The following is a 13,324-nucleotide window of genomic DNA, read 5'->3' as shown; positions in this document are numbered from 1 at the left end:
CGCACGCACACACACACACACACAAACACACACACACACACAAACACACACCCTCCCCCCCCCACACACACACATGTGCGCGCGTGCACTGCAAACGAATGAATGAATGAACAGACGCACACGCACGCACGCATACACACACGCACACGCACACTCTCACACACTCACACATGCACACAAAGACGCCCATGTACATAGAAACAGCCCTAAGCGGGGATGAAATTTTAAGAGTGGTGGCCAGTGACCCAGAACGAACAAAAGTCAAAGCTGGCAACTCAGGTTTGTATTCAGGGAAATTTACACGAAATGCACGCACGAGATACGACTTTTCTTTCTATTTTCTCTCTTTGGGACTTTTATTGCGTTAGATCGGTTTTATATTAAAAAAAACCCGAAGAAAAGCCCTGCTATTTTGCACTGAGAAACTTTGGAAGCAGCGTGTTTACTCCTGGGTTTTGCTGTAGTACAATTACCCTCACTTACTTCCTCGCTTGCTTCAAAAGTAAGCACTTTTTCCGTCCCATGCATGCGAAATTGAGGATGTACTTCCGATGTCGCTCAAAACGTAGGAAGTTGTCGCAAACTACCATCAATTACTTCCTCGCTTTGCTTCGAAATAAGCCCTTCTTCCGGCCCATGCATACGAAAGTGAGGCAAGTTCTTCCGATGTCACTCAAAACTTCGGGAGTTTTCGCGAACTTCCCCCATAAGCATACGGGCACTGAACTACCAAGTCTGACAGACCATAAGCCTTTGCAGTTCAGTCCGCGTTTGGTTCATTTTGCTGATAGGCAGCTCAACAGTATGGCAGGCAATGCAGATGTTGAACTGAAGTTCACCACAGAACTGTTCAGACAACCTGCGGAAAATAAAACAGTGTGGTCATGTTGAAAAGCTCATTAAGAAGAGGAGTTGTTCTGAAAAAAAACCGGTCTACTATGTCACCATCGAGAAAACTTTTGACGTAATCAAGCGCGCTCATAACCGAAGAAGATGTCTCTCTTGACAAGGCTGTGTCGTTGCGGTCAGCCGTGATAGAACAGTCCGCATCAGGCGGGCAAGGTTTTGTGAAATGCAGCTGTGCAGGGTCGACAAAATGTAAAACACATCGATGCAAGTGCTACAAAGCACAAGTAATGTGCAACTCAAGATGTCACAGCAGCCAATCCTGCACCAATAAATAAGACGCACCATGAAGACATTTTTAAGCGTCTTTTCATTGCCATATGTCCTGGTTTAAACACGGTTTTATTCAATTAAACATGAGACAATAATAAAACGAGAAATAATAGGGACACGAACTCAAGCGAATGCTTATATTACGTGCCATATGTCTGTGCTGTGCATGCCCTGTGTGTTTTGTTTTTATCCTGTGTCATAATGGTACGTTAATATTTTCAAGCAAGAATGACAGTATTAGAGACATACAGAGAAAAGGAGAGAGAGAGCGAGATGAGTGTCATAATGTACCTTGTAATGTACTCCTTTAGATTTTATGTTAACAATTCTATAAAACATGACAGTATAAGAGAGACATGTGAGTGTCATAATGTACCTTTTAATGTACTCGTTTAGATTTTATGTTAACAATTTTATGAAAAAAAATACAGGTTAAGAGGGAGAGATGAGTGTCGTGGTGTACCTTTTAATGTACTCGTTCAGATTTTATGTTAAACATTTTAGGAAACATGACAGTATAAGAGAGAGAGAGAGAAGAGAGAGAGAGAAATATGAGTGTTTAACTTGCATTAATATAAGGAAACCAGAATCATTAAACGGTTCACAAGCAACCAACAAAGCACTTGTTTCCCTTCAAATGTGTTTCAGTAAATTTGCGAATTTCCTGCCCCTTGAAATCAGGAAATTCGCAAATTTCCTAGAATTTTTAGGAAATTTGTGAAATCCCTGAGTGAAACAAGAAATTCACAAATTTACTGAAATTTTCAAGGATTTCGCAAATTTCCTGGTTTTCAGAATTTACTGTAACATATATATGTCAAAATGTCCCGGTCTAAAAACATGTTGTGTTAAGAGACATCCTGGTGTAAAGAATAAATGATAGCCTACATGTATCGGGCATTCTACCGCCCTTGGGTCAGAACAAAGCGTCAGATCTAAAAAAACAATCTTTTTTTTAAGTTTCCGTAAACGTCCAAAAGCCAGTAACAAACGCTAAAAATTAAGAAAACTACAATAAAAGTACAAGTTCGAGTGTCGACGATCTTCCAGTTAATCTTAGATCAGTCCGGACTATTGCCTACTGCCCCACAATAAGACCCGTCTACTCCGACACATACCAACATCTTTTCACGTGTTCAGATTTTTCCATAGGATAAGAAGAATCATTCCACTTGAAGACAGGTCGAAGGTCAACTGCCTGCATGCTTTCTATGCAAACTGCAATTTTCTTTGTGCCGAATTAATCTGTCTCTTCCTTTGCCTTACCTTTGCCATGCCTTTTGCCTTTGTCTTCCCTTTTGCCTTTGTCTTCCCTTTTGCCTTTGTCTTCCCTTTTGCCTTTGTCTTCCCTTTTGCCTTTGTCTTCCCTTTTGCCTTTGTCTTCCCTTTTGCCTTTGTCTTTCCTTTTGCCTTTGTCTTTCCTTTTGCCTTTGTCTTTCCTTTTGCCTTTGTCTTCCCTTTTGCCTTTGTCTTCCCTTTTGCCTTTGTCTTCCCTTTTGCCTTTGTCTTCCCTTTTGCCTTTGTCTTCCCTTTTGCCTTTGTCTTCCCTTTTGCCTTTGTCTTCCCTTTTGCTTTTTAGGCAGTGTGACACTTTCAGATACACAATTGTTTCAGCAATAAAACGAAACAGGATAAAGTTAAGGTATCATGGGAGGTTAGCCTTATGGCAAATCGGTGTGCTTTCTCAAGTTCTGTAGCATCCAGGCTGCAGGTTATTGGTGTGTTTCCGAGCGGAACAATGTTTGTATTCCCTGTACAGAGATGGGCACATTTGCTGTGACAATGTTTGTATTCCCTGTACAGAGATGGGCACATTTGCTGTGACAATGTTTGTATTCCCGGTACAGAGATGGGCACATTTGCTGTGACAATGTTTGTATTCCCGGTACAGAGATGGGCACATTTGCTGTGACAATGTTTGTATTCCCGGTACAGAGATGGGCACATTTCCTGTGACAATGTTTGTATTCCCTGTACAGAGATGGGCACATTTGCTGTGACAATGATGTTTGTATTCCCGGTACAGAGATGGGCACATTTGCTGTGACAATGTTTGTATTCCCGGTACAGAGATGGGCACATTTGCTGTGACAATGTTTGTACTCCCCGTACAGAGATGGGCACATTTGTTGTGACAATGGACATGAGAAAATGTACCCTGATGCACACCCAGAAGTCGTAGTTGAGATAGGATGAACTTTGCTCCCATGAAAGGAATATTTCTATGAAGCGGGACCAAAGCGACACCTGGATTTGGTTTTTAAGTGCACACAGCAATAAGACGTGAGACATAAGATCATGTATTGTCCATACAATTACACAATGGATGTAAAGGTGTGGTTCAGCTGCTCTTAAAACAACCAAACAACATATGAAAACAACCCTCAAACATAGAAACAATATAATACATACGAAGTAAGAACATCCAAAGTACTCAAGATAGGCACGTCGCCCCCCCCCCCCCCCCAACACACACTATTTAACCTTGCATAAGGCATGTCTGAAATCTGACATTTGGTTTGGCCACATTTCTTTGTGAAGGTTTTGGAACGGTCAAGTGTTTAAACACATTATTCTCTGAGCAACGGCCTGATTAAAACCAAAACCTTTCTGCATCTTGAAACTTAGATCTCCGATTAAAAAAATAGGTCCATATTTTCGTCTACTTCTTCATTGCTGTACAGTTCATGTTCTGTACTGTTAATTGTTTATTCTTGATGCGTTACTTGTCAAAGCAGCTGTGAGAAATCGGGCGTATTTTGTATCACATTATTCACTTAGTCGCCTGTTGAATGTGAGAAATCGGGCGTATTTTGTATTACATTATTCACTTAGTCGCCTGTTGAATGTGAGAAATCGGGCGTATTTTGTATTACATTATTCACTTAGTCTCCTGTAGAATGTGAGAAATCGGGCGTATTTTGTATTACATTATTCACTTAGTCGCCTCTAGAATGTGAGAAATCGGGCGTATTTTGTATTACATTATTCACTTAGTCGCCTGTAGGATGTGAGAAATCGGGCGTATTTTGTATTACATTATTCACTTAGTCGTCTCTAGAATGTGAGAAATCGGGCGTACTTTGTATTACATTATTCACTTAGTCGCCTGTAGAATGTGAGAAATCGGGCGTATTTTGTATTTCATTATTCACTTAAGTCGCCTGTAAACGGTCAAAAAATGTGTTTACACCAAGTAAACTATTGGAAGATTCTATAACGCGTCTGAGTATCCAAATACGTTTCCTTTAGAAACTGCTTATTATTTTCAATTCAGTACAACTTCATAATATGGGAAAGTGACACATGCAGATATTTGTCTTAATTTTTATCGCTAAGGTTATAACCTAATACCTTTTAAAAAAAACGTGTGTATAACAGTATTGGCCTTAACCGGTAATTACCGGTATTTCAAGAAAACACCGGAACAAAAATGGCTGCTGGTATGACCTACCGGTTGATTTTTAGTAATACCTGGGTTTTTTCGCTGGTAGAACAATAAAACCAGTACTCTGAGTTGGATTCTAACTGGTTCCAATGACCAGCCTACTGTTTTTTTCTGGACTGTTTGCATCATAAAAGTTTGCGTACCGGTTTGAACACATACTAGCGCCATCACTGTATAAACTCTTTTTTCATTGATGCGTAGGAAGATTTTATTGACACCCTATGAAGATTTTATTGACACCCTATGAAGATTGTGGAAGTGATTTTCCTATTCCATTTATTCACAACACAGATTAAACAGTATGTGTACGCCTATATGTGTACCCGATGGATATATTGAGACTATATGCTGCCACTGTGTCAGTATATTCCAAAATGTGACCGCCCACACCCTCCCCCCCCCCACCACCACCATATTGTCCATGTGTGTGTATGTATGTGAAGTCAATGGTTAGTCAGTCTTAATTTTCTGTTCACTGATTAACCTTGTGGATGCTCTATTTCATGTTCATGTGAATATTAAAAATAAAAATAAATAAAAGAGAGAAAAAATACAAGAACAAAAAACCCACTTGTGTTCGGTAGTCATGGCAATTTCTATGTACATGTGCTTTTCTGTGAGTTGAACTACAGACACAACCGTTTTATGACGCTGAAAAGCAACAAACACTGCCGTTTTACACAAAATATGTTAAACTTATATACCGTGGCAGATATGGATGAATTGTGTCAAAGATTGAAGAAAAGAGACTTAGTTCAGTCGATGTTGTCTTGTTTATTGTGTATTTTTACTTTTGTATTGGGAAATGCTGTATTTTTTCATGTGGGTTTTTCCCTTCTCTACATCTTGCCGTAGTTTGTGCCATACAACGATCGCTCAACGGGATCTCTTTGCTAACGTTATATGACGCGTTTATCCTCAGCAATGGGGATAGAGTTTTGATATCACACACTATTCCTACACGAAAAGACCAACAAATACTGTACTCACGCTGAACGAAGAAAACAAAACAAAACCCAGCTGTTTCGTATTCTTCGTTCACAGGTGAATACAGTAGTTTTTTTTAAAGTTTTTTTAATGTATCGGTCTCACGCACAATCACCATTGTTCTTCTTCTAAGCCTACACGTTCAAGATTCAAGGTTACTTCCACACAGAAGGAAAATGGATGTACTTTACACAAAAAGTTACTTGCTCCTTCTTTCTTCTTTTTTATGAAGCGTTTGATACGTGGCGCAGTAGTTAGTCATCGCATGGGTCCTGCACCTCCCGTTTCGACCGTGGACGTTTATCGGGGGTCCCTCCCCTAGATCGACTGCCTGCCAAGGCTGTTGAGCTCGGTCTGCCTACCGATGAGTAGAACACATCGGCCCCTCGCTTCGTTTAGCCCGCAAGCAGAAGCTGTATACCGGGGTGTGGCCACTGTTATTACAGCTTTCTTGGAGCAAGTGAGAGTTGAGTGTTGAGTGAGGACCAGTGTTCCCGTCCATCCCCAAAGGGGGAGCTGCTGCCAGGTTTACAAAGGTGTTATCTCTCCTCTGACACTCCATACACCCCATACACCCACTACACCCCCACCTTCTGTGATAAGTGGTACGCAGTGTGAGTTCCATTTCAAGGTTTCCGGAAAAGTGACTCAAGAGAACGTAACTCTAGTGTTCACGGGGCATTGCTTTCTTCCTGACTGGGGCGGGTAATTGTGGAAAGGGTACGATGCTAGAGAATGTATTTATACTCTTAAGGAAGTGTCGACAGAGGTGTTGATGCGGTGGAGTTGATTGTGGCGATGTTTCTTTGTGTGACTTTGCTATCACTGGTCAGCATTATTATATGGACCGAAGTATACTGGGCGTTTACATGGTAGTTTACGGTACAAGTCGGCATATATATATATATATATATCCCATGACCTCCCTTCTTTGTCTCTGTTACTTCAGTATGGGTATATATGTTGTATTTTTATAGCTCAATAAATACATCATGGACTCCAAAAAGTATATGATAGTGCAGATTCCGATTTGGGCAAAGGACTACTTTCCTCCCGACCTTTGACCTCGCGCCGAACAATGTGACACATTTGTATGAAGTTCTAAAATCGTATTGCACGGCTCAGAAAACCATATCAGTTGCACGCAAAAATGAATCTCAGAACTGATCTGATGTATGAGATGCAATAAGCAAAAGTTTCTTTCATTATGAAAGCAATGCAGGTCGAAAAAAACGAACATTCAACTTACAAGATAACCAGATGCTAGCGAACCAAAACAAAAACACGAGTACCCTCCCCTTGCATCGTTAGCAGACGACTTTTGAGAATCTGTCGGTAGTGTGTTTTGGTGTGCGCCTTCAGCTATCAAACATCGGCTGTTTCACGTGTTTTGCGAGCAAGTCTACTCTTTTGCCTGGCTCTGCAGTAAGTCCACATATTTTTCCGTAATCCAGTCATATTCCTTCAAAATGCAATCAATCGGCGGTGACAGACGTGTCGGTCGCGTTTTCCTCGCACCCATACCAGTTAAGTTCATCCATGCAAACACACTCGCAAAACAGTTTATCACGTAGATACATTTCAAATAGGGAGCAAATGGTTAAATCTAAACCTACATATTTGTTCCATAAGATTTGCTTCTCTGTCAATAAGCCTAATTACACACGTTCGAGAAAAACAACGTCGTCATAAACTTTTGCTGTATTATAAAATTGTAAATCTAGAATATTTATATTCCAAACTGCCGGTCCTGGTTTCCGATGTAAATCCTTACCACAGACGACGCCCTCTTGAACGTAAGTTTCCATTGTGCAGAAGTGAGTTATATAAATCTTCATTTTTTCCTTCAACGACAGCTTTGTGGAATAATCTTCCAGAAAATATACAACAAACGCAGTCAGTTGGTGAATTTAAAAGGTATTTGACCGATGGAGATGTTGTTGTTCCACAGTATTATTATTTAGGCAACCGCCAGGGACAGGTACTTCACAGCAGGTTGAGATTAAACATGAGCGATTTGCAACAAGACTTAGTTAACCGACACCTCTCTGATAATTTAGAATGTACGTGTGGAGCATGCCCGGAAGATTCTGAACATTTCTTGTTACACTGTCCAAAATTTAAAGAACATAGAACCATTTTATTCAATAGTCTGCCAACACACGTTCTGGACTGCAAAACACTCTTGTTTGGAAATACTGATTTAACTATATCTTTGAACACGAAAATATTCTCTGTTGTACAAGACTATGTTATGTTAACTAATCGCTTCGGCTGATATTATATTAACTGTGCAATTGATGTAGCCAGGCATTCTCTCCCTCTCTCTCTCTCCCTCTCCCTCTCCCTCTCTCTCTCTCTCTCTCTCTCTCTCTCTCTCTCTCTCTCTCTCTCTCTCTCTCTCTCTATCTTTACCCTATTTGTATAAAATATAATTAAAGATTATCAAGATAAGTGTTGAAGCTATCACTTGTTCGTCATGTTTTGCTATCTGAATGTGTATTGATTATAAGTTCAAGAACGTGTCCATAAGCAATCTGCTTGTTAACGTTCTCAATGTTGTTATTGTTTGAAACGTGTGTATGAGAATTTGAATAAACACGCTTAAACCAAAAACAACGTGGAATCAATTCTGAATCGAGTAAGCCAAATGGGTCCCAAACCCGTTTCGCCCGTTCTGCCGACCTGAAACGCAAAACAAAAGAATTGTGCGCTTCAACTAAATTAATTTCTATTCGACTTCATTACTTTCTTGCAACTTATGAACCTTTACTTAAAGCTTTTAAATGGTCTGAAAGTAGTGTTACCGCGTACTTATCGATGCACTCATTCGTTTTATTTTTTCAGCGACGGTCACTTAGTTTAAGGTTGCAAAAGGGCTAAGTCTCGCTGGCAACAGTTTTACCCTGCACAGATCGGAACAGTGCCGCTAGTAGTCTACACTTTGTGTTTGATGGTAGAATGGGATATACAGATTACAACACTCGTGGTTTTTTATATGGCTTGTATTTCAGTCAAGACCCAGCGGGAATATCAATCGAGAGCCACTCGCCAGAGGCTCGTGTCTCCCGATGATATTCATCCGCTGGGTCTTGACTGAAATACAAGCCATATAAAAAACCACTCGTGTTGTAACCCATACATATATATATATATATATGGCCAGGAATCAGTTCGTAATATTAATATATAAAATATATAAAAAGCTAAACATAAACCTATGGAGAGCTAAATAACTTATATTGGAGCGTGGCGGAAAAACTGATCTAAGTTTAGAATATGAATTGATGCTAAAATGTGGAGTAGATATGACTAGCTTGAGTGGGAGCGCAGAACAGTAGAGTGTGGAGCGTGGAGCGTGGAGCAAGAAGCGCGGAGCGAGAAGCGCGGAGCGATGGAAACTGATAAAAAGAAAAAACTAAACTTAGAATTCGAAACATCAAACTAAACATAAAAGGTGTCCTAAAAACATAAACATCAAAGATGGACGTCAAAATGGCGGCCGAAAACAAGATGGCGGCAAATCAAGAAAAAAAAACCTCACCAAAGCTATCCTAAAAACCAAGACAAAATATGTTAGAAAAACCCTAACATAGAATAAACGTATGACACACTAGGCTAACTAAACAAGAAACGACACGCAGTGAAAGGAAAGCTGACCAACCTTACAGGACGGAGAAAAACAAATACAACTCGCAAACATGAACCAAAATCTTACAAATTGTTAGCAAACAAAACTGGCTTAAGGTCAAATCATAATAAACCAGAACAGTCTCAGCTCGCCCCTCACATGGATAAAAACGTAAGACAAAGAAAAGGAAAGAAGTCAAAACAAACAAAGATTCGAAACGAAAATTACACGAATTCGGTAAATAAGAGCAACATGGAGTCAGAAATGGATACTCGCCTTTGACAGCATCTATATAATCTAAACAGGCTCAAGGCGAGCAACTAAACAGAACATTTACAAATTAACTTGAAAACTGGTCCCAGGAACAGAGCAAAAAAAACCTATCTATACTAAAACATCTTGTTCCGTGAACGGCTTCCCAGCAAGTGACGACGAATACAGGCTATCCACCACAAAGGTAAACTAAAAGTTACTGCGCGTTACTACGGTTATTACTGTTACAAAGCATGCGTTCCGTGCTCTCCGGGGAAAATCTCCATTGGCTAGCATGGTGTCCAGCGTGAGCCATACAGGCACATGAAATTAATATCAGAAAAACGCCGGCCACACTCTCGTTTATAAATTTTTTCGTTACAATATTTAACGTCAGTAAAACAAAAACAAAGGTCGTACCAGGACGCTCATACTTAATAAAGAAAACTAAAAGATAAAGAACGAGCTAGACCCGCACGCGAACCTACAGAGGTGGGTGCAAAATGGGAACAAATAGGGGCAAAAGTGAGATACGGAAAGAAAAGTGAAAGAAAAGAGGTGAGAAGGAGATCAGAAAAAAGGGGAAGCCACCACCACGGAAAGTCGCATGCGAGTCAAGCTAGAAGCATGACTAAAAAACACAAACAAAACAAAAAGAATCTAAATACACAGAAGGCTCCTTAGCAGGGGCATTCACAGAGTGTTTATTTGGAATATTTAAGTAATCAGTATTCAGAGGATTACACCGGATTACCACCATCAACGCTCCCATTTGGACTTTTCTTCATAAGCTCACTGTGCCTGATGTGACATTCACGAGGATTATTGACTTTTTGGACAATCGTGTGCCTGTGCTGGACTTGCTGAACGTCTGAACGGTATACGACAATCGTGTGCCTGTGCTGGACTTGCTGAACGTCTGAACGGTATACGACAATCGTGTGCCTGTGCTGGACTTGCACGAAAACGAACGTCTGAACGGTATACGTGCTAGTGTGCACGCGCTGAGTGTGAACCGAGAGTGAGTGTGTCATTGTGTGGAAGTTTTGCTTGATTGATTTATTTATGATTTTATTTGCATTTTGGTTCAATTATAAAATCTGTGTACGTTATACTTTGTATTTTGTGGTGTGATTCGCCCGAGTGCGAGACCCCCTTCCCCGAAAGCCTCTGTGAGTGGAATTGTATACTTGAGTGAGTAACGTGAGTGTGTAGATGAGAATGTGAAAGATATTTTGAACCCGGACTCACACAGTAGACACCAACACAACAGCGAAGTTTCAACCTGACATAGAAATTCCATGACACAGCTAATGGTTATTCTTGTTATTTTTCTACTAACAAAAATGTTTCAAGATCTTTAGCATTTTCTGTCATTTTGTGGGAATCTCAGAATATGGGCCTTGACTCTGTGAAAATTGGGGGAGAAAGTGCTGGAGAATGGAATTGTGTTTTGTTTACGCTTAAAATTAACTTTGAAATGGGTGTACAACATTGTTTCTTTTATTTTATTTACATGAAACTGCAAAGTAACTGAGTTCTATATTTTGAGTTCTATCTTTTTTTTTCTCAGCAACCCTGAGATTACATAAACAAATAATAGTTTAAAACTGTCATGTCGCTTTTTCTTACCTTTCTCATTATGTGGAGTAACTGCACTATTTTCTGTCTTGATGGGTAGGGGGTTGGGTTGAAGCATTAAAGTTCAAGATTTTGCGAGTTCAGTGGAGTATTTTGTTTGTCTGACGGTAAAAAGGATACCTCGACTTGAATGTACCAAAGTTTTAGCACATACTTACCACTTCAACGCTTTAAACGTTGTTTTCATTTGTGTTTCATGCTTGAAAATGACGTTGAAAAATGGGTACAAAAATGTTTTTTCTCAATTTACCAGGACAATTACTATGTTTTATGCTCTATTTTGATCCTCTTTTTCATGTGTGGACAAACATGATTCCATGTATTAACATTTGCACAGTAGAGTTTTATTAAATGAATGTATAGTTATTTTGCATAAGAGCGACACCATATTCAAGTTGTATTTATTATCTACTGAATCAGCAAAATGCCCCTCTTATTTTAATTTAGTTCTCTCTACAAGCCAGAACTTACATCAACATAATATTTGAAAAGTGACATGTCGGTTTTACTTACTTGTCTCATAGGTAGAGCAAATGCACTATTTTCTCTCATAATGGGTAGGGGGTAGCGTTAGTAAAATCATTACATTTCAAGATTTTGCGCATGACGGTGTGTATCTTTTTTTCCATCGGTAAGAAGGATACTTCCACTTGAATTTACCTAAACCCCCCGCGGGTTAGGGGGAAGAATTTACCCGATGCTCCCCAGCATGTCGTAAGAGGCGACTAACGGATTCTGTTTCTCCTTTTACCCTTGTTAAGTGTTTCTTGTATAGAATATAGTCCATTTTTGAAAAGATTTTCGTCAAGCAGCATGTAAGAAATGTTAAGTCCTTTGTACTGGAAACTTGCATTCTCCAAGTAATTAGGTAATATATTGTACTACGTTGCAAGCCCCTGGAGCAAATTTTTGATTAGTGCTTTTGTGAACAAGAAACAATTGACAAGTGGCTCTATCCCATCTCCCCCCTTTCCCCGTCGCGATATAACCTTCGTGGTTGAAAACGACGTTAAACACCCAATAAAGAAAGAAAAGAAAGAATTTACCGAAGTTTCAGCGCATCCTGACCACTTTAACACTTTATATCATATGTTTATTTGTGTTTCATGCTTGAAAATTACTTTCAAAATTGATACAAAAGAGTTTTTTCTCATATTACCAGGACAGTAACTATGTTTCATACTTTATTTTGTTCCTTTGTAAGTCTTCTTGAATTTTGATCAATTAATTGTTAATTTGTTTACAAAATCACAGTAAAATGTAAACAATTTCTTCAGTAGTAATTGCATGAATAAGTCTCTGTCTGATATATCATGTTAATGTTATCTTAAAATGAGTGCGTTTAATCCTAGTCTGTTTGTTTTTAATGGACTAAGCAATCCTTGGACTGACAGACAAGATGTATTTCAAAATAATGCAGTGACTTTGACTTGTTTTTCTAATTGGAAGAGGATACGCACTCTTTTCTGTCAAAATGGGTAGGGGGTGGGGGTAGTAAAAGCATGCCAGTTCAAGATTTTCCTCGACAAGATGTGTATTTCTTTTAACTGTGGTGAAGAGGGATAACTCAACTTGGTATCAAACACAATTTCTGAACATTGTAACCACTCTAGCACTTTTAATGTATCTGTGTCTGTGTTCCATGCTTCTAATTGAGCTTTAAAAATGGGTACAAAAGTTGTTGTTTTCTGAATTCACCAGTAAAATCACTATATTTTATGTTCTATTTTGCTTTCCTACTTCTCTTCTTCAGTTTCTGATCATCTGATTATCTTACTTTTCTAATTGGAGGATAATATGCACTCTTTTCTGTCCCAGTGGGTAGGGGGTGGGGGGCAGTAAAATCATCACTGTTCAAGATTTTGCGCGACAAGAGGTGTATTTCTTCTGTGGTGAAGAGGGATAACTCAACTTGGTATCAAACACAATTTCTGAACACTGTAATCACTCTTACACTTTTAATTAATGTTTGGCTGTGTTTTATGCTTCTAATTGAGCTTCAAAAATGGGTACAGAAATGTTTTAGTTTTTTTATATCTCCAGTCAAATCGAAAAAAGAAATTGCAAGCCGAAAGAACAACTTTTGCTTCAAAATGTGAGATACCGAAGGTTAGATTGACCGAGACCTCCGTCATTGCTTTCACAATAAAATAATCCGACGTCATCAACATGATAGGGGACGACGT

This window comes from Littorina saxatilis, linkage group LG14 (assembly GCF_037325665.1).
Source record: "Littorina saxatilis isolate snail1 linkage group LG14, US_GU_Lsax_2.0, whole genome shotgun sequence".
Classification (NCBI taxonomy): domain Eukaryota; kingdom Metazoa; phylum Mollusca; class Gastropoda; order Littorinimorpha; family Littorinidae; genus Littorina; species Littorina saxatilis.
This window is presented reverse-complemented; position numbering follows the sequence as displayed.